Below are 21,448 nucleotides of genomic sequence, written 5' to 3'. Positions count from 1 at the left end.
CACAGAGCACCAAGTGAAATTTTAGAGAAGGCTCCTGTGTAAGCTTTTATATGTTTGCTCCTCCCCTATGTTGGGTGAACTAACAGTGTCCTCATGAGAATTGTGTTTTCCCCTTCGCGATTGTCATGTGAACTATGAGTGGTTCTCGCAATACTACAGGTATGGTTATGTTAGATTAGGTCCCTAAAGCAGAGGGAAGTTTTTTGAAGATTATAAAATTGTATGTTATAATGACCCTCAATATCATCCAAAACAAATGTGTGTAAAATTTTGATGTTTCTTATAGGTTTTATACAGCTAAAACAGACTGGGGTCAAATTGACCCCAAAGAATACTGATGCTACAAAATGTGTACGGGACATTGAAAACATATCAGCATGTTAATTTTATGTTTTCCCCATTGTCCCCATTAAATTAGGAAAAGTCATTAAATAAGAAGCAAAAAAAAAATTTATGTTAACAGAAGTTAAGAGACGTTAACAGACGTTAAAAGGGAATGGGGTCAAATTGACCCCAAAGATAATAGGAGGGTTAAATGTTTCTGTTTAGCTCCCATGAAAGAACTGTGACTTACGTCACTGCCCCAAGAACCCGCCTGAACAAGATATGCAAAGACCAGTATCGGAATGTATGTTTTATCTGTAAACATGGAAAGAAAATCCATGTTTTAGAGAAGGCTCCTGTGTAAGCTTTTATATGTTTGCTCCTCCCCTATGTTGGGTGAACTAACAATGTCCTCATGAGAATTGTGTTTTCCCCTTCCCCATTGTCATGTGAACTATGAGTGGTTCTCGCAGTACTACAGGTATGGTTATGTTAGATTACCTATTATGCTAGATAGAGCCTTCTCTAAAAAAACAACAACAACAACAAAAGGAAAAGACACTGACAACTAATTCATATTTAAAATAAAGTATGAAGAAACACTATCATTCTTACTATCTTCTGATTCTTTTTAGTACTGTGACTGAAATTTTTGTATTCTTCATTGTGATTGGAATTCAGGTTTTTCGGTTATCTGTATAAGTTTTTGCTGTAAAATAAAGTTATGCTAAAACACTGTTTTATTTATTCTTCTTTTTTTGCTAAGCCACATAAGTATATGGCTTCTAATGGCTATCAACCAGTTGACAATGTCTATTGTAATAAGGTATCCAAATCCTCCAATATGATAAATACCCAAAAACATTGCAAAAAGCACAAAGTAGTAGTTCAAGTAAAATGTTGGGTTGTTCTAAACAGACCAGCACTAAACACTTATTATTTCCAAATATGAAGGAAGAATCTGAAATAGGGTTTTTTTTTAATTTCTTAATCTTAGCTTATATCTGAAAGAAATTCACCCATGGCTTTGTAAGAGTTTAACTGTAAATATTTCCTTTTTCCTCCTATGGTCTGAGAATAAAGCAAAATTCCATGACCATCCTAGCCAAAATAAACCAATAAAATAATAATAAAATCGTATCTACCTTTCTTATCTCCTTCTGCAATATACTTCTAATAGGGTAGTTTTTTTTTTTTTTTTACATTCTACCCTACAATACATTTTATTATCTCCCTACTGCCCATCACCCAGCAAATTAACATAGGAAAGTCAGTCACAATAGGACAGCCATCAGACATACAGACATTACAAATCCCTGTAAATGTCCAAATGTAGGGTTTTTTAAGGAAGTTTACTGTTTTCTGTCACCTTGTGCTCTTTTTCCGCATACGTCCACGGTGTGTGAAGTTCTGAGGGAGTTTACTAGGTCTACATTTTACTGGTTTGAGCATTTTCATGCAGTGGGAATTAATATTTCTGCTGCTATAAATTTACGATATCCTGAATTGATTTTTTGGTACTGGTAAAAAAAAAAATTATGTCTTGTAGCCTTGGGAATAAACATCCCACTGTTCTGCATTATATGACTGTCCACCTTTTTGGAAGTGTTACTTCTTTGCAAATGTTCAAGTCACTCAAAGCCCATGCACAATTAACAAATGAATGGGTACAGGACTTGTAGATCTACAAGATACCTTAATGTAATAACACAGTAGTTCAAAGCCATTACAGCGATTTTATTCATGTTTTCCTTACTGTGTTATTGACAGTTAAAATAAGCATATCTGTTTAAATATCTAAGCATGTACTGTATTCCATACACTTCAGTATTCTGCACACTTGATCTTTTCCCCCTAATAAAACAGTTAAATAATAAATTACACTTGCCCATCTTGTATTAATTAAATATAACTTGGTGTTATTATTTTTTGCTTATTCATTTATAGACCAAACACACTGTGAACCTCTTTAAACCTCTAATTTTACAAGGGCCAATAAAACCCAGAAATATCAATCCCATAAATAAGAGAAATGACGGCCATATATCTATCTATCTATCTATCTATCTATCTATCTATCTATCCCTTTATTTGAACTGATAGCAGCATGTCATAAAATCATCGCGTGAACTAGAAGGGGCGGAGCTTCCAGAGGTGCTTGGAATGCTGGGGGAAAGCGGTCGTCGGGAGGGTGGAGGGATTTGGTTTAACCTAGCGCCTTCAATAGAATCATAACGATCTACAGCTTCTATGTTAGTAAACTATTTGGATTTTGTCTACTAATGTTAAAGGTAAGGTCATTTTTCATTTAGCAAAATTCTAGTTAGAGGCAGCGTCCAGTTACGAGCAAGTGTTTAAATTAGCTGTGTGCCGTCACAGTTTCTGTTGCATTCAGGGTAACAATTTTGTCTTTGATAAATCAGCAGAATACAAGCGGAATAAATGTTAACGCTGTTGGAAAACTGTTATTCGTTGTCTTTAAATATGCAGATTTTTTTCTTTCGTCTAACATTAACTGTTGTACAGATTAGCCTACTTTTTGTGATGCACTAAGTAGGCTACATTATTTGATTTTGTCGCTTTCTCTCTGTACAAAACGAGAGGACCATTGTGTTTACGCTTTTACTAGCATTTCTGACAAGTCGATATAAAATACATTCATATGCTTACGACCGAGTTAAGATACGGTCGGACAGTGACCAGTTCCACGTTTGTCGTAGGCTAAAAGAAAGAAACCACAGGCCTTTTACCTTTTTGTTGGAGTGTGCTTCTGTTCTCACCTAAATGGTTTTTTTTTTTTTTTTTTTTTTTTTTTTAATTTAATTTAATTTATTTATTTTTTCCCCTCCAGCCAGGCCAAATACGGTGACATAGATTTCAGGAACTGCTTAGTTTTTCGAACTGAAAAAAATTTATTGTATCTGTCTCACCGAGGCCGTTGAAGTAGCCACTGTTACATGGACTGTAGTATTTCGTAACGTAAATGTTTGGGCGATATTAGCTTCGCTGTACTGATATACCGAAAGGCTGCATGTAAATAACAGACCACTAGATGTAATTGCATCCTCCCTCATTTGACACAAGTGTTTCTCTTGGGTTTTGAAGACTTACGTCATTCACATGTTCTAACAACGCCAATCATTTTAGTCAACATAATGGAGGCCACTTTTAAACATCTTAAACTATCTCTAATGGAGGGCACATTCCTGTTAAATGCCAAGTAGTAGGATTGTAACGATGCAGTCTAGTCATGATTAGATTCTCAGAATATTTGGGGGAAAAAAAATGAATGAAGAAAAATTAGGACTGAAAAGACTCCTTTTTATTTCTGATTCATAAAAATCTGCGTTTTTTCTATATAATGCTAAATAAATTTTAAAAACAAGTTTACAAAAATGTACTACAGATTCACAGTATCTTAAAAATAAATAAATTAGTTAACTTAAATTTTGAATGAATAAACAAAGTGTCTGACCTGAGGACAAAGAAAACATAATGAGCTATGTAGCAAAAGCTCCATAGCAGAGAAGCAGAGCTCCAAAGTTAGCTAAAATACCTGATTTCTATGGCCTTCGGTGTTGCTTGAAAGCTGCTAAAGAGCTCTTTTTAAGTGTTATAATGTGGTCATGTAACCATATAGGCTAATGTACAATTCATGATGGTTATTGCAATATGGAGTTTTCAGGCTGTCAGACTTCACAAGTGTAGATCTTGCAGGCTCTTCAAGAAAGAATGCGATCACGTGACCAGCGTGCACTCTGTGTATTTTAACTCTATGGGTTGTACAGGTTGGGACCTCTGGGGCCTCATTTATAAAGAGTGCGTGCACAAAAATGGATCTGAAGTGTGTGTACACAGAATCCAACACAGAAACCAGGATTTTAAAGAAATTCTTGGTGGGAAATCGAGTGTGGTTTTAAGGAAGCTTTGACCCATGCATGCAGCCATCCACAGCATTTTTATAAACAGCAGGAATTAGGGACACCCTGAAGATATGTTGAGAAGTACAGCTAAATGTGCAAATCACCGCTCCCACACAGAGCACTTCATATCAGATTATGCAGCTCCATAACTTCATGTACTCTACCGGGACACAAGAAGCACTGAAGCACAACAGTATTGTTATATGACATATTTTAGTTATTTCTTTGTGTAAAATGGTCTACCTGTTTATATGTTTTGATAATTATTGCTCCAAATAACTAGCCTATTTGCAGGCTACAATTTGTCATTCCCTCCCTGAATAAATTAGTAACTCATTCTGGGCTGGTATTAAGTGTGGGTAATTACAGGCTGCAAACAGCTGTGAAGCAATTTCACACATTCAAAGCAATTTCACACATTGATTAACCTGAAAATGTCTGTCACATTGTGAGGGCATGTGCAGTGCTGCATGACATGGCACAGCAGAAAGGTCTCCCCCTCCTCAGCTCCGCATATCAACAACCTGATGACCCTGACCCTAAGCCACCAGACAAGTGTAATATTTACGCTGTGAGACTTAGTGAGGAGGTTATGCGTTGATTGTGAATAACTCAGACTAGTGGAAAGGTATATTCTTTTACATGTTCTTTTAATGTCACTAATATTTCTGACATTTCTTTTATTGTTTTTATTTCATTTATCAAGCTGACAATAGCAGTAGTTCTGTCTTTTTGCGTTTGCAACACAGCATCTGTTAGGACACAGCCACTGGTTTTAGGCACGTGGCTCACTGGAGATGCTGCCAGAGGCATGTGGGCTACAGCAGACTCCAACAGAGGCATGTGGGGCACCGGAAATGCTGCTGGGGCCAGGTCCACAGTCTTCAGCTACACCATCACCACTGTCCACACCAGCCGTCTTATCTAAGAATATGACTGTGACTGTTAAGTCCGTTTAACTATTTTAGGCTACAGTGTTTGTGTGGTTTGTCTTTATGTAAATTTAATTAATAAATCCACTTGTCTTCCACCTGGGATTTCTGCGGTGGGCTCATCTGCCAAATCAGTGTCTTCCTCCTTTTCGGTAACCATGCCGCATAAGAGGGATTCTCCAATAATCAAAGCCGTTCTTACATCAAATGATGAGGGTGAAAGTGCAGGCTTCCACCCCACTGGCAATCACAATCTGTCCGTGGTCACTTCTTTGTATTCACTTTTACATCAGACCAATTTTTTATATATATTTTTTATTTTAAATCTCTGCTACAGTTCAGCTTGTGGTGCTAACATTATTCACTGCTGCAGCTCAATAAACTTGCATTTATTTGTGATGCCACTACTGAGGCCACCAAATAAGACTGTTTCCTTGCTTCAGTCTCCAACACAAGCACTTCCAGTTTTGGTATTCACCAAGCTTCCTCTTTTTTGCATTTAGTCTGCCATTGCTGCTGTCCTACTCTTAACAAAAATGAATGAGAGACCGTACATTTAAATATCTATGAGGTAATTCGCACTGACCATTCATGGATATTTGTGGGCAGTAACTGGGTGGGAGAATTGGCTCATTCTCCTGTGCACATTTTCAAGAACATTGTGGTTTATAAAGCGGGAACAATGTGCAGGTGTGCGTACACAAGGATTTATGAATCTGAATTTTTTTGTGGGCATGCAGTTTCTGGAGGCAGTTTTTGGTGCTTATGCATGCTTTCACTGTCTAATCCATGCGAAATTTTATAAATGAGGCCCCTGGTGTTCGAACAGTGCAAATGCATTACTATTGTAGCTAAACATGACTCCTAACATGCTTGAAGGATCAGCATTGGTGTGAGGAGGTGTCGCCACATTGTGCACGAATTTTAATAACTTCTTTTTGCTTAAATGGATCGCTGTCTTTTGTTGTTGTCCATATGGCACTCAGTGCCTTATATGCAACAGTTTTGTAACAAGTAACTTTGTAAGAGCAGTGCCAATAAAATTATTGAAAAACGTTACAATAATATGACGAAAGCCTATCAAAACAAGATATAATAATGTGCTTTCATAAGTGTATTTCCCTTGAGTTGTGGATTGATTTTAGTTACTTGTGGTGACATCTCCATATACTAGAGTCACAAAATATTCCACTGCCAAGCTGTCAAAATGTTTTATTGTGCTAATCTCTCAGAGAGTTTATTGCCAATTGCCAGCATGTTACCTGTGCCTTTGTCAAAAGCCTTTGTCAAAATATCATCTGAGGGTCTGCACTCAGTGATTGGCATCATGAATGCTCAACATTGTACCTCATCTTGGGAAGGCACCAAGTGGGAGCAATGAAGGTGTCAAAGGCTGGCATGGGGCCCTGGCTGACTTGCTCATCAGCACTAATGTTGGCTAACTAAATCAGCACTTCAACACTGTCAGTGTAGTCCTTACACTGCAGCATAACGAAAAAGAAAAAAAGGCATTTTGCCAGTTGCCTCTCTGAGGTAATCAATACCAGAGGTATCTAGTACAAAACTGGTGCCAGTCTTTGGTTTCCAGAGAGCTTAGGCATCGCCCACACAAGCATGAATCCCACATTATTGCTCTTTATTCCATTGGAGGCGGAAACTTTGCTGAGAAGCCTCAGTTGGCACTGATACAGGAGAAATGGAGGCTAACCCACTTTGGCCCATATATGCAAGTTAATGGAACTCACTAACTTCACAAGTTCAGCAATGTGAGCATGGTGTACTGAGGGCAATATCCTTGACTATGCTAGCAGCAATCTCACAGGTCAGTGGTGCTCCAGATTACGGCGCGGTGAGAGAAAGCTTACTCAGCATGCTGAGGGACCCTAAGATTCGACACCCCTGAGCTACTTGGTTTAAAAGTGGCAACTATTACCTCTCAAGGGCTGGGTACCAAAAATTGGTACCCAGAAGCCACTGACTGAAACATACTACCAGTTACCAAGAATCACAAAAATTTGGTACATAATTTCATTACTTTGGACAATAGTACATCATAAGGAACTAATAAAAAAAAAAAAGAGAGCAAACAGGCAAACCAATTTTGAGTCTGACTGTTATCACTGATACCAGTGATCCTGACCCCTTCTGGTCTCTGGTGGGGCATACATTTACAATGAGATTGCTTGCTGCTGCTCCGGGTAGCCCCACATGGACTGCCTGAAGATCATTGGGTTTGCTGGGGATGCTGGTGCTTTTGGACCATGGAGATGGCTTTGGACTGCACTTCTCATGGACAGTTGTATTGTGATGGCTTGGGACTGCGATTTGCTTTGGAAGCTTTGGGGCTCTGGTTGCTGCGAATAGTTTTGCACTCAGGTCTCCATCAGTAGACAGTGGATAGGTTCAACAAAACTGTCTTCATGTGAAAACTAATGAATTTCCTAGTTACACAATTGCACTATTTGTCCATGTAGTACACAGTTATAGAAGGGATTTATTTATAATTGCACTATCCATTGTCACCCAGATGAGGATGGGTTCCCTTTTGAGTCTAGTTCCTCTCAAGGTTTCTTCCTCATATCATCTCAGGGAGTTTTTACTTGCCACCTTCACCTCTGGCTTGCTCATTAGGGATAAATTCATACATTTACAATTTATATCCTGAATGTATTTATTTCTGTAAAGCTGCTTTGTGACATCTATGTCCATTGTTAAAAGCGCTACACAAATAAAATTGAAAATTGACATGAGTTAACAATTTACTCATAAGTTCTGGGTATCTGTATGGTAAGTATCGGTTTGGTATTGGAATTGAAAGTCAAAGATACCCAGCCCTACACTTCTTTAATGTAACTAAAATGTAATTAAAGCTGTTCATGCTTGCTGTCTTAATTGTAACACAGATCGTTAGATTTTCCATTCTGTGGAATACAAAGCATTTTAAAGTATGTAAAGCATAGCATTCTTGTTTGATTCAGTGAAGAGGTTATGGCCTAAGTGTTTCTGTTGCTATTAGGGTTGACCAATAAGGTCCTGGTCGTGAGTATTTGATTGCCGTAACAAATGCGATTATCGTTTATCAGATTAATAGACCACCTTTGTGTACCTGGTGGTCTAGTCCTAACGATCCAGCTTTCTCACTACCGCAGCCTAGGTTCAATTCCTGGGCAGGGAACCAACCCAACTACTGGGAGTGTACTCTCAGTGCCGGTCCTAAGCACGTATAAAATGGGAGGGTTGCGTCTGGAAGGGCATCTGGCTTAAACCCTGTGCCAAATCAAACATGCAAAACCCACATGCAGAGAATCCAGTGGGCCACAGTGAGGATCTGGTCGATGAAAGGATCTGGTCGAGATGAAACTTGGCCTGGCTTTCTGTCATTGATAGTTGCACAGACAGGGCAAATACTACACCACATGTTTATCGGACACCATACCTGACAACCAAAAATAACATTTAATGAGCTCAAGTGTTTTCTCTGCTGAAACATGGGCATACTCATGGTAGAGTTTACTTATTGATCTTTGAAGGGCTTCTGGTGCCACTTATTTACCTTCTCGGATTCCTAAGCCCTCTGTAACAGTAACAAGAATCTTGCTTTAGTACTGGCGTAAGTTCTCCACCTCAAACCCACAACTTCTGTTTGTATTATTTGAGGTCCAGAGGTGATGACTTCACTGTGCTAATGGCTTGAGTTATCTCTTAAATTTGTAGCCACATTTGGCTGTAGTTGGCTGCTATCTTAGCAAACTGATCTGCAATATTGTTGTTGTGTTCATGCACATCTAGATTCTTAGTGATGTGTTCTCACACTTACAAATGAAAGACTATGTTTTTGTTTTTGAATGACATTCCAGATTGTAGTAATAAGATGAAAGTGTTTATTGGGCTTTCCTGCAGCTATTAGAAACTTTTGCATTTGCTATTGTGTCATAAAATCAAGCCCTCTCAAAATGTATAATGGGGTGTGACTTCATCGCTACAAGTAGCGCAACAAGTTATTTTTTTACTGAGCCGACATATTCCCTGGGAGATTAAACAATTTTTTTTTGCATGTGTCTATTCCTGATGAGTCAGGAACCCAAACCACACAACCAGTGTCATAGTGTCTCTCTTCCCAAAATCAAGTTCCAACAGTGTATGCCCAAGTCTGACCTGGCAGTGGACACTCTGAGATGGTGCTACGGGCTTCCAGTCCTGGCTGACACACATGCACATCTCCCTCCAGGTCACCCAGTATATGTGGGAGGATTCAGGTATTTAATACTGTGAGATATTTAGCTTGGCTGTTGGCTCTCCATCTAGCTAGTCTCTGTGTAGACATGCCTTTTCCCCTGTAACAGCATCTGAACTGGCATATACATCATATGCACAAGTTGAATATAAAAAGATTTATTTGAATTAGGCAAGCATAGAGCTGGAGCTAAACATAATTTTTGCTTAAGCTCAGTAAAAGCCATTTCATACTTCATTTGGTTTTCTTTTTCCTTTGAAAAATTCATGAAGTGGAGCAGTTACCCTTGCATAATTGGGAATGAAATCTCACAAATAGTTTGCCGTATCCAAAACGTTCTGTAGTGTAAAAACATGTGGACACAGTAACTCAGCGATGCATTTGCATCTGTCTTCTTTTTGGTTCTGTGTTATTGTAAAATGTAGCTAAGCACAAAGTCCAATACCTATTTGAGCTTTAGCGTTGTCATTTTTTAATTCAGGCTCTCGGAGAGTTTGCAGTACTTTATATACTCACTCAAGGTGGTCTTCTAGAGTGCGCCCTATGGATATCAGAATGTCATCCACATAAAGCAACACATTTCCATTACCTAGGAATGGTTTCAGAATGTCTGTCACTGCTCAGTGGAAGATAGATGGACTATTATGGAAATCCTGCAGCATCTCTTGTGTACTATATTTGATCAGCAGTAAACACTAACTTTCATTGCTCCGATGTTCTGACTGGGAGTGACCAAAATCCATTTTCAATGTCCAACACTGTAAACCAGCTAGTTTCTGTATGTTAGCTCACCCAGAATAGGTGAATGATTAGTGGCTATTGGGGCATCCTTAGGAAGGGCTCAATTAAGATTTTGATAATCTTTTGGAAGACAACATACCCGGTTTCTGTACTGGGTACACAGGAGAGTTTATAGTAGAACTACAATGCAAAGGCCATAGCCCCTGCTTTCAAACTGTTCAAACTGTAACAATTTTTTGTTAATTATTATTATTTTTTAATTATTAATAATGTGTTTATCTATCAACTGTTGGACAGGATCTGTTTGAGCAATTGACATGATGCATAAGATCTGAGTTTTTTGAGTTACAGGAAGCACTGGAAATGCAAAGTGCATGCCAGCAATATTGGTGCTTCACTGTAATTTTAATAAGTCAGTCTTATAAATTGATCAGTCTCATTAAATTAGTTTCATTAGTTAATCAGCCTCATAGAATGTCTCTTTTTTAAGTTAGGAATTTTAATTAGAAATTAAAAGGGCCAACTTTCAAATAAGTCAAAATTATTAAAACCTCAGTTATAGTTCAGAACAATAATAATTAGTGACCTGGTTTCTGAAGGCTTAGTTCTGAAAGTTTTGTTGCATTTTTCACAAATATTTCATTTCTTGAAATATATAGAAAAGAATAAACACCAATTAACTACTTAACTATGAACCTGATACAAAGAAGAGTACAAAGAAGAGTTGTGTGTGCGAGAGAGGGAGGGAAGAATTGTGTGCTTGCATGCATGCCTGTGCCCAAGAGGGCGAGAGAGGGTGAGACAGAGGGTGTATGCCTATGTTTGTGGATGCATGCTTTGATCTAGAGTTCACTTTTGTGTGCTGAGCTTATAAAAATAAATAACCACGAACCATATGAGATCAAAGGCAGCACCTTCTGATATGTGAAACGGAGAGAACAATAGGGGATAGAAATATGGCAGGAGTTGCAAAGACTTGCACATGATGGATGACCAGCAATAGAAATTATAAAAATATTTTCAATGACAAAATAAGTTCCAAAGTGCTGTACCGTTAATGAGAATAATGCTATGGAGTTTGGAACTTTTTATTTTAAAAAAAGCACACTGCCTATCTGTGGATGCATGGTACCCACAGTTCTCTAGTGGTTCACTTTGTCATCATTTCTGTTTGCTGTTTTAAGCAGTAGATAACAAAGCCATACTTCTGCCTAATGTCCCGTCCTAACCCAGTTACCTTAAAATTTCAAATACCGACAAATACCAAAATGGTTCTTTGATCACTATGGCTCCCAAATTTAAATGACAAGGTATGGTTTGTGTGGTTGATGATCATTGAATTGTACCAGTAACTTGCATTCTTTTATCAGTTAATGTCAGCAGAATGTCTGTACATTAGCAAGTAGCTCCCATATAAGCATATCACATAACCGGCCTGACTCTACAACACAAGTGAGGATGCTATGGTAGCTTTAACTGAAGTTATTCTTCTTTAGTGGAAATGTACTGCTAAAACATCACACTATAATAAATGAAACAAACCAAAAGAAACAAAACCAAAAATTTTTCAGCCTCTCACTGGCAGTGACAGAGCTTTGGACTTCATATTGAGAGTTAACAGCAACAGATTCCAAATGCAAATGCCACACATAAAATCAACTCTAGACCTTCTGGAACAGAATAGGGGCAAAACAGGGCAGAGGACTCGAATGGTATTAACTGGGAAGTTCAGTACATGGTTTTGCAGACATCGCACAAAGAAATGGGACACCAAGGTGTTGATCGTACATCCAGTTTAATAAGAGAAGAAACAAGCCATGAAACAAGAGCACCACTCGAGCGTAGTCACAACCCAGCCATTTCAATTTGTTTTCATTTACTTTCTTCATTTGGAAAAGAGTAAATGTGGATATGAATACATTCTAGTAATTATTGACCACTTTACCAATTTTGCCCAGGCATACCCCACAACCTCAAAGTCTGGAAAAGATGCTGCTGACTGTTTGTTTAATGACTTCATTCTGAGATTGGGATTTCCCTCCTGAATACATCACTACCAAGGCGGTGAGTTTGAACACAAACGAGGAAGTACAGTGGTCCTGCTGGATTGAGAACCACTCCTTATCACCCTTAAGGGAATGAGAATGTTCAGATATTCAACTGCACGTTGCGGCAAATGCTGAGAACTTTTGGGTTCCGAGACACCTAAAAGTTATATTGGATCACTCAACAGAGTAATCTATGCCTATAACTAGATGTAAAACAATTGGGTTCTCTTCCTTTTACCTTTTATTTGGTAGGTCTCCAAGACTTCCTACTGATACTTTCTTCAGACTGGAGAGTGGAAAGAGTCCTGCAAGCCACAGTCAGTACCTTGAACAGTGGAAAAGAGAGGTGGAAGAAGCTTATCAGATTGTAAGGGCCTATAATCAGAAAAATTATCACACCGGTGAGATGCACAGTATTACAGTCTGGCACCAGAGTGCTGATAATGAACCTGGCCCCATGTGGAGGATGTCCACATTGTCATTTATCAAGTTGGGGAAGATCTGCCCATCTATGAAGTACAACCAGAGCGGGGTAAAGGGAGGTCCAGAGTGCTTCATTTCTTATGCCTTGTGAACATTTTCTTGTAGAAACTGACCTAAAACCAGGTACAGAGCCAAGACAAAAATCCATGGAAAGGAAAAAGAGAAAAGTAGTGACACCAGAAAGCATGATGGAAGAGAGTGATAGTGACTATTAGTACTACCTCTGCATTGAATCTCTTGAACCATGTAGTAGAGTGAATGACAGCTGTCTGGTTGAACGGCAGATAAGAATGGAAGGGCCCTGCCTCTTCCATGTCAACTGTCAGGACAAGCTCAACAGCTGGACTTACCTATTTGTTACCCCGCACCCTTCTCCCCTACGTTCAAGTTGGACAAACTTTTTATTTTGATTGTAGATGTGTTATCTACAGGTTATGTATTATATGCTGGATAGCATCAGCGATTGATTACTTGCACCTTTCTGAGAAGCTAAGGAGAGCTCTCAGTGCATTTCTCCAAATTCACGATAAAGTCATAGAGGAGACGACATTGCTGTGAGAGTCATTTATTTAAAATCTCCCCTTTTGAGGTAAAATTGTGCCGAAGATGAATGTTCCTGTCTGTATCAGTATACAGGGTGTAAGGTGCATGTTCGTTTTTGAAGTGTTTTGAAAAAAAAAAAAAAAAAAAGCACAGTGTTTCTGTGAAGTTAAATGTGTTTGTTGCAAGATAGCTAATCTTCGTAATATTGGTATTACGTAGCAGTCTGGTAGGACCATTGCATGAATGCTGTATAATTTTATGTTTTCAAGAATTTATAATAAGCAGAATGTTGTGAATAAACTGATTTTGTTAATAAAGTGTTAGTATTTATAAATACTGTAAGGAGGGAAAATACTGAGGAAAAACTGAATTATTAATACATTAACACTTAAATGCTTTGGCTAATATTCTTTGTAAAATAATATACTTATTTGTTAGCAAGACTAACATTTTTTAATTACATGGATTATTTGTAGCAAAAGTAACAGAATATACCTTGTTTACTATGTGACTGGGATTGCATGCTTTGGATTGAGCATACGTCCTTGAAATATAATTTCAGTATTACACCTTCTCTCAGATCTAGGCTTAGATTTAAATTTTGATTCTGGCTTCTCATCAACTGCTAAACTAAGGCAATCTGGTATTTATCCAGTCTAATGCACCTGTCCATTTTGGATGCCTAACTAACTGTAGAGTTAAAACTGTGTGTAGATGGATTTGCGCCCAAACGCAGAGCCTGTTGCACATGCAGACCTACATTGTCTTTCAGGTGCTCTAGCGGGATCCAATCATCTTTAGTTAGTTCAGCAAAGTCAGAGAACTCCCTAAAGTATACTCACAGGCAAAAATTCTTCAGTTGGTTCGTCTCCTTGATTTAAGCCCATTATTCTCTCCCATCGTGCTGGAGCATCCACTCTAACACCTACAAGGTTTTGTTTAAGTCTTGCTAGCACATCTCTGTTTGTTTCTCCCAATAAAGGATTCATAACTGTGCCATTCAGTGGCTCCCCTGGAACTTTATATGCTAATTCATGTGGGATAGTTGTGAGCACTATCTGCCAAATGTCCTTTAGCTCTAGGCCAAACCTACTGGTACTAACATTAAGCTATTCGGGTACTGCTCAAATGGACCTGTACAGGGAAGCAAGGCAATTTTTTGACATATGCTACACATTTCTAAAAATAAGAAAACACTCATTGTCTGGGCCTGTCATTGTTTTGATCACAGCTATATGTGATGAATTAGCTGTTTTGGCCCTTGTGATAAGATGAAAAGGATGGATGTGTGGACATTAGACCTATAGGCTATACATATGCTTGGTCCATCCCAACTGCTTTAGCTGTCTGTTGATTTGCAACTGTTTGCTGGTGGGCAGCGCTGTTTGTATGTTCAGGTGAAAATGCAGGAGCAGGAGAGTGTGACTCCAAAGCTGAATTGTAGCTCTCTTTGGTGCTTAGTTATGCATTTAGTGAACACCACACTCTGTCTTACCAACTTTCAGATATAAAACTGTTGATTTGCAGACACATTTTCTCTATTTTTTCCGCATTGTTTCAGGCGCAATGTTTCTTTCTGTTAAGGATTTCAAACTGTTATGATGCCATAAATAGCCAATGGCCTAAATAATTTTATTCCACTTAGCCTTATTTGAGAAAATATGTCAGGCTTTTCTGCTTGTGTCCTGTTTACCATGTTTGAGAAAAAAACAAAAATAGTGTAAAATAATCTCATTGCTTGTTTTTACATCAAAATCTTCTATCTGCAGATAAACCAGAGATTATTTTGCATTTCTAGTCAACACTTCCATTTAATGCTTGTTGTGCAACGCTAATTCTCTTTCTCAAGCACATTGGTGTGCCTGCTCTGCTATTGGATATTCCGACCCGTTCTACTGAATGTGTATATAGTTTTTGCATCTGGGCTTGATCTGCTTCTAAAAAAGTAAAATAAGTTTGTCTTACCTTATTCTCTGTTTATTCATTTTGCATATCTTGTTATCCTCTTTATGTCTAGATTTTTTTCTGTCCTTTTCTTTCTGTCTCAAATCAGCTTAAGGCTGTCTTGTGATCCAAACATCATCACCCAGATTACTCTGTGTCTTTCTTATATTTGGATCTTTTACTGATTATGTTTGGATTTGTCTCCCTGCCATTTGACCTGCAATTGCTGAATGTTACTGATTGTGGCTTGACTTTGTTTAGTTTTGCAAATTTTTTGTTTTGATATCCCATCTGTTGCTCATTGGCTACGTTTACATGCAAATATTTCCAGTAATCCAGGTGAATTCATTCTGATTGCAAGTTCTGAATTAACTCATGTGATTATTTAATAAACAGTGAGACGAAGAGTTTGTTACTGCAGTAAAGTTAATTGTTTAATTCAGTAATTCATATATGCCCAAAAACTCAGGTGTGAGGATTCCCCGGTTGATGAAAATAACATAAATTGCACACATTATCCATTGGTAAAACACAAATATAAGGTCTTTACTCATCTTTTAAGGTTGCCAGTATTGAAGGCCACTGTTTGACTGTAACTGCACAAGAAATAAAGGCTTTATCAAAGTTTGCATCTTGTGGTATGGCCTCTACAGTATATTTCTGCTGTCAAAGTCTTCTTTGAGCAGTGAATTGTGATACTTTCACCCCTCCCCTGTGGAGGTTGTTGGTGATGTTACAGACTGTTGTTTCTGTCTCTTTCTTCACAGCTCTCTCAATATTTCTGTCATCAACCGCTGTTGTTTTCCTAGGCTGAACTGTTCACTGTCTGGTTGTTATAACACCAGTGGTTTCTTACTTTTTTAGGACATTTCAAATTGTTGCATTTGGCTATGCCTAGTGCTTGTGCAATGGCTCTGATTGACCTTCCCTCTTTTCTCAGCTTCAAAATGGCTTGCTTTTCTGCCATTGACAGCTCTCTGATCTTCATGTTGATTTATCCTTTTTAACAACAAAAAGGTCAAATAGTCTTCACAGGTGAAACCTGGGGCTCGAACCAAGACTAGCCATTCAGACCTATTAATTTTTTAAACAATGAATCTAACAGGGTACACCTGGGCAATGAGAAGTCACATGTTCCAAAATTTTTGATTTTTGAAAAATAGGTGGGTTCAAAGAAAAGTTGGCATGTTCTAAGTTGTTTAACACAGCTAGATGTGAAAATCAGGAAATGAAACCTGAAATTCTGATCTATTGTCTAATATTCATATTGATCCCAAACCCAAAGTCTTCAGTGTATAGCAAAAACAGAATTGATGCTATAATGTGATGGTAAATGTCCTGGGATGGTTGTATCATCCGCAAGTTTTAAGATGATGTTGGAGCTGTGCTTAGCAGTGCAGTTATAGGTGCACAGGGAGTAGAGGGGGCTGAGCACACATCCCTGTGGGGCACTAGTGTTGAGTGTGAGTGTGGAGGATGTGTGGCTGCCAATCATTCAGGCAGGAGACAGCAGATTTCATGGGGACAGGGATGATGGTGGTCTGCTAGAAGCATATAGGGATCACTGTCAGACTCAAATAGAAATTAAAGATGTTAGTGAAAACATCTACTAACTGGTTAGCACAGGCCCTCAGGACATGTCCGTGGAGGCCTTCCGAGCACTGACTCTCTTAAAGGCCCTGCTCACATCGGATTGCAGTTAGAGCCAGAAGGCAGGTGTCATGGTCAGCAGGTATTTGTGTTGTGTTGCCTGCCTCAGAGTGTGTGTAGAATGTGTTGAGCTTGTCTGGTAAGGAGGCAGATGTAGGCACATAGCTGCTTTTCCCGCCTTCGTAGTCAGTCTCGCAGACTGCTCCACATGCTGCACCTTTGCTGAAGGCAGGGGAGGGGAGGGGTTTTTAACTGTCTTTTAGTGTTGAATAGCCGTGATCTAAGGTATGATCACCTTGTGTGGGGAAAATTAATGTGCTGGTAGTATTTGGGAAGAGTTTTCCTCATGTTCACCATATTAAAGTCCCCAACAACAATGAAAGCAGCCTCAGGGTATGCAATTTCTAGTCCATTAATGGTGTTGTACAGATCATCCAATGCTGTTGTTTAGTCCGTGTGAGGCGGAGAGTTAGACTACTGTAAGGATGACTGAGCTAAATTCCCAGGGAAGGTAGAAAGGGTGCACGTTAATCGAAAGCAGTTCAAGCTCCGGGGAGCGGTGTGTTGCTAAAATGGTAACGTCTGTGCCCCAACGAGTGTATCATAAAGCAAATGTTTCCACCTCTGTTCTTAAGAGAATTTAGTTTTCTGTCTTGAGGAAAGACAGAGAATCCTGCCGGTGTGATGGCCGCATCAGGCACTGCTGTGCATGTGTGTGTGTGCGCGTGCGTGGGTGTGTGTGGATGCACAAGCTGTGCTTACAAAAATGCAAATCCATGAACCGCGCAAGATACACTATATTACCAAAAGTATTCGGTCACCCATCCAAATGATCAGAATCAGGTGTCCTAATCACTTGGCCTGGCCACAGGTGTATAAAATCAAGCACTTAGGCATGCAGACTGTTTTTACAAACATTTGTGAAAGAATGGGCCGCTCTCAGGAGCTCAGTGAATTCCAGCGTGGAACTGTCATAGGATGCCACCTGTGCAACAAATCCAGTCGTGAAATTTCCTCGCTCCTAAATATTCCACAGTCAACTGTCAGCTTTATCATAACAAAATGGAAGAGTTTGGGAACAACAGCAACTCAGCCACGAAGTGGTAGGCCACGTAAACTGACGGAGAGGGGTTAGCGGATGCTGAAGCGCATAGTGCAAAGAGGTCATCGACTTTCTTCACAGTCAATTGCTACAGAGCTCCAAACTTCATGTGACCTTCAGATTAGCCCAAGTACAGTACGCAGAGAGCTTCATGGAATGGGTTTCCATGGCCGAGCAGCTGCATCCAAGCCACACATCACCAAGTGCAATGCAAAGTGTCGGATGCAGTGGTGTAAAGCACGCCGCCACTGGACTCTAGAGCAGTGGAGACGCGTTCTCTGGAGTGATGAATCACGCTTTTCCATCTGGCAATCTGATGGACGAGTCTGGGTTTGGAGGTTGCCAGGAGAACGGTACATTTCGGACTGCATTGTGCCGAGTGTGAAATTTGGTGGAGGAGGAATTATGGTGTGGGGTTGTTTTTCAGGAGTTGGGCTTGGCCCCTTAGTTCCAGTGAAAGGAACTTTGAATGCTTCAGGATACCAAAACATTTTGGACAATTCCATGCTCCCAACCTTGTGGGAACAGTTTGGAGCGGGCCCCTTCCTCTTCCAACATGACTGTGCACCAGTGCACAAAGCAAGGTCCATAAAGACATGGATGACAGAGTCTGGTGTGGATGAACTTGACTGGCCTGCACAGAGTCCTGACCTGGACCCGATAGAACACCTTTGGGATGAATTAGAGCGGAGACTGAGAGCCAGGCCTTCTCGACCAACATCAGTGTGTGACCTCACCAATGCACTTTTGGAAGAATGGTCAAAAATTCCTATAAACACACTCCTCAACCTTGTGGACAGTTTTCCCAGAAGAGTTGAAGCTGTAATAGCTGCAAAAGGTGGACCGACATCATATCGAACCCTATGGGTTAGGAATGGGATGGCACTTAAGTTCATATGTGAGTCAAGGCAGGTGACCGAATACTTTTGGTAATATAGTGTACATGGCCATGCTTCCTATTATGTGAAACAAGAAGGAACAATAGGAAAACTTGGTGGATGGCCAGTGTAGAACCCGGTGTGCGAAGGAAGATTTGGGAGGCAGATGTACAGTCTTGTTGTTTTTAGTTCATCATGAGTGCAAGAAGAATGTGGCTCGAGTCTTTGAAGCATCGTTCACCTGGGTTCATTACTCGAGGAGGTCCAGCCATCCAATGAAGTTGAAAGCAGTTGTTTCACTTACCGTTAAAAGTGAAAGTAGATTTGAGGGGGCGCTGTTTGGTATGATGGAGTGAGTTCATGTTTCCCGAAGCTCTGCTGGATAGTGGCAAAAGCTACCTAATTTAAAGCACAGTTTTACCTTTTTTTCTGGAAATGCTGCTTTAAAATATATATAGTGTTTGCTGATCCCCGCTGCCCATCTGATGGACATTCACCAAAACACTTGAGGAACCAAAATGGGCCATATATGATAAACTGGAATAAAAAATTTATAAATTTTCCAAAACGCTCCATTCAGAAATGACTTTAATAAAGGAAGAACTGAAATTATCTGTGGCTTCATTACAGGCAACTGTGAGCTTGCAATAAATGTTCTTAAAGGCAAATTCTAAATTCTCCAAGCTAAATGTGAGTACCTCAGGGGAAGGTCAAGGCATAACATCTGCCTGGTGGCATCCCAGAGGCTCTGAAGCTCTGAAGAGGCTCCCGTCTGTCATCTCCCAGCTCCTGCAGGACATTCTGAGCCTGGATGAAATGACCCTCTTGGACTGTGTCTACAGATCACTTCGAAGGGGACCGTCAGAGTTCACTATTTCCACACCCAAAGAATAGATCCTGCGCCGGGCGGGGGAAGCTGCCCCTCTTCTATTTCAAGGCGCTGCTAAGCACCTTCTGCACTCATGTCCGGGCATCAAGTTTGGCCTCTTCTACCCAGCTGAGCTGAGGATTACTCTACCAAGTGGAGGTCTCTGTAGGTTCACAGGCCCTGCTGCTGCGGTTGACTTTATTAACTGGGACCTGAGGAGGGTTGTCCTTTCAACCCAAGGCGACAGGACTGAGAGTGTTGACACTTAACCTGCAATCAGCATATCCTTTGACATTCACTGTTGATAAACCCATGTTACATGAACCTTCCTAATACAGATTTCAATTTTTAGATGGGATGTTTTTTCACTAATGTCCCTAAATCTAAGTTAAATGAAACATTTCAACATAAATTTCAGAAAAGATTTGTTAAGTATTTTTGACAATATCCTTTCTAATGCCTTTCTAATATAATAGAACCCATTAATAATATTACATCCCCAACCTCCCCAAGAATACATAGAAGGCCAAAATCAAATGGTAATGCTGCTTAGGATAGTGGTTCTGCATTTCCTATTTATCTTGCTCAGAATGGTAAACTGTGCTTTAATTTTCAATTTTCACCTGTTGTAGTCTACTACTATGCCATAGCCGATACCTTGCCTTGATAGGAGCTTTAATAGGCTACTAGGGCTTCTATGTTTCTTAGGAAGTACCCAGGGGCTTATAATGGGAGGGGAGTGCACATCTGGTTTGGTGAGACGTTTCAGTGGGTGGGGGAAAGTCCATTTGGTTACTTGTTCTTGTTTTCTGTCATGTTTGTCACATTTTGTCTTCTTATGCTACTTAAAAGGCTACACATTCTTTTTTTCTTTTCAGAGGATGGCTCTACAGTCTAACCTTAAAGGGCAGTCACCTGGGAATATACTCAAGTTTCGTAGTTGGGATTAAATCAACCAATTAAGCGTAGCAGAGTGCTCCAACATTTCAGGCATTTAGGAGCTCAGATCGTATTTCTACAGGAGACCCACTTGAAGGTCTCAGATCACGTTAGATTGCGGAAGAATTGGGTTGGCCAACTATTCCATTCTGCTTACCAAAGTAAAGCTAGGGGTACTGCTGTTCTCATACACAAATCTGTACCTTTTGTTCTCTCCAACATCATCTCAGACACCAATGGTAGATATACAGACATGGACAAATTCGTTGGTACTCTTAGAGTGCATTGAAACAATGCTCCATTCCTACTGAAAAGTGAAGAAATTAAAATCAATTGTCTCATGTATACCTGAATGCCTTTGGTATGTCAAAGAGTAAAGCAAAGAAAGTATGAAAAGAGATAAATTATTGCTTATTCTACAAAGATTTTATAAAATGGCCTGAACAGATTTGTTGGTATCCCTAGAAAAGATAGGGTATAAATGAATATTCAGATTATAGTCATATTTCAAGCTGTTTTCTTTAATTAGTATCACACATGCCTTTAATCTTGTAATCAGTCGTTCAGCCTATTTAAATGGAGAAAAGTAGTCACTCTGCTGTTTGGTATCATCATTGTACCGCATTGAACATGGACCAGAGAAAGCAAAGGAGACTGTTGTCTGAGGAGATCAGAAAGAAAATTATAGACAAGCATGTTGAAGGCATAGGCTATAAAACCATATCCAAACAGCTTGATGTTCCTGTGACTACAGTTACAAATATTATTAAGAAGTTTAAGGTTCATGGGACTGAAGCCAACCTCCCTGGACATGACCACAAGAGGAAAATCATCCCCAG

At 39.5% G+C, this 21,448-nt stretch overlaps 1 protein-coding gene across 6 annotated transcripts in view; it reads left to right on the top strand.

Moving 5' to 3' along the window:
* Positions 1-2,458: 2,458 nt before the first annotated feature.
* LOC113542016 (signal-induced proliferation-associated 1-like protein 2) overlaps positions 2,459-21,448 on the top strand; it is a 276,347-nt gene continuing 257,357 nt past the window's right edge. For all 6 annotated transcript variants that reach the window (XR_008301510.1, XM_026939252.3, XM_053232932.1 and 3 more), the window contains exon 1: positions 2,459-2,615. The gene's annotated coding sequence lies outside the window, so the exon portion shown is untranslated. The remainder of the gene's footprint in view (positions 2,616-21,448) is intronic.

This window comes from Pangasianodon hypophthalmus, chromosome 3, assembly GCF_027358585.1.
Source record: "Pangasianodon hypophthalmus isolate fPanHyp1 chromosome 3, fPanHyp1.pri, whole genome shotgun sequence".
Taxonomy (NCBI): Eukaryota; Metazoa; Chordata; class Actinopteri; order Siluriformes; family Pangasiidae; genus Pangasianodon; species Pangasianodon hypophthalmus.
Note: the sequence above shows the minus strand (reverse complement) of the source record. Positions and strands in the feature narration are given on the sequence as shown.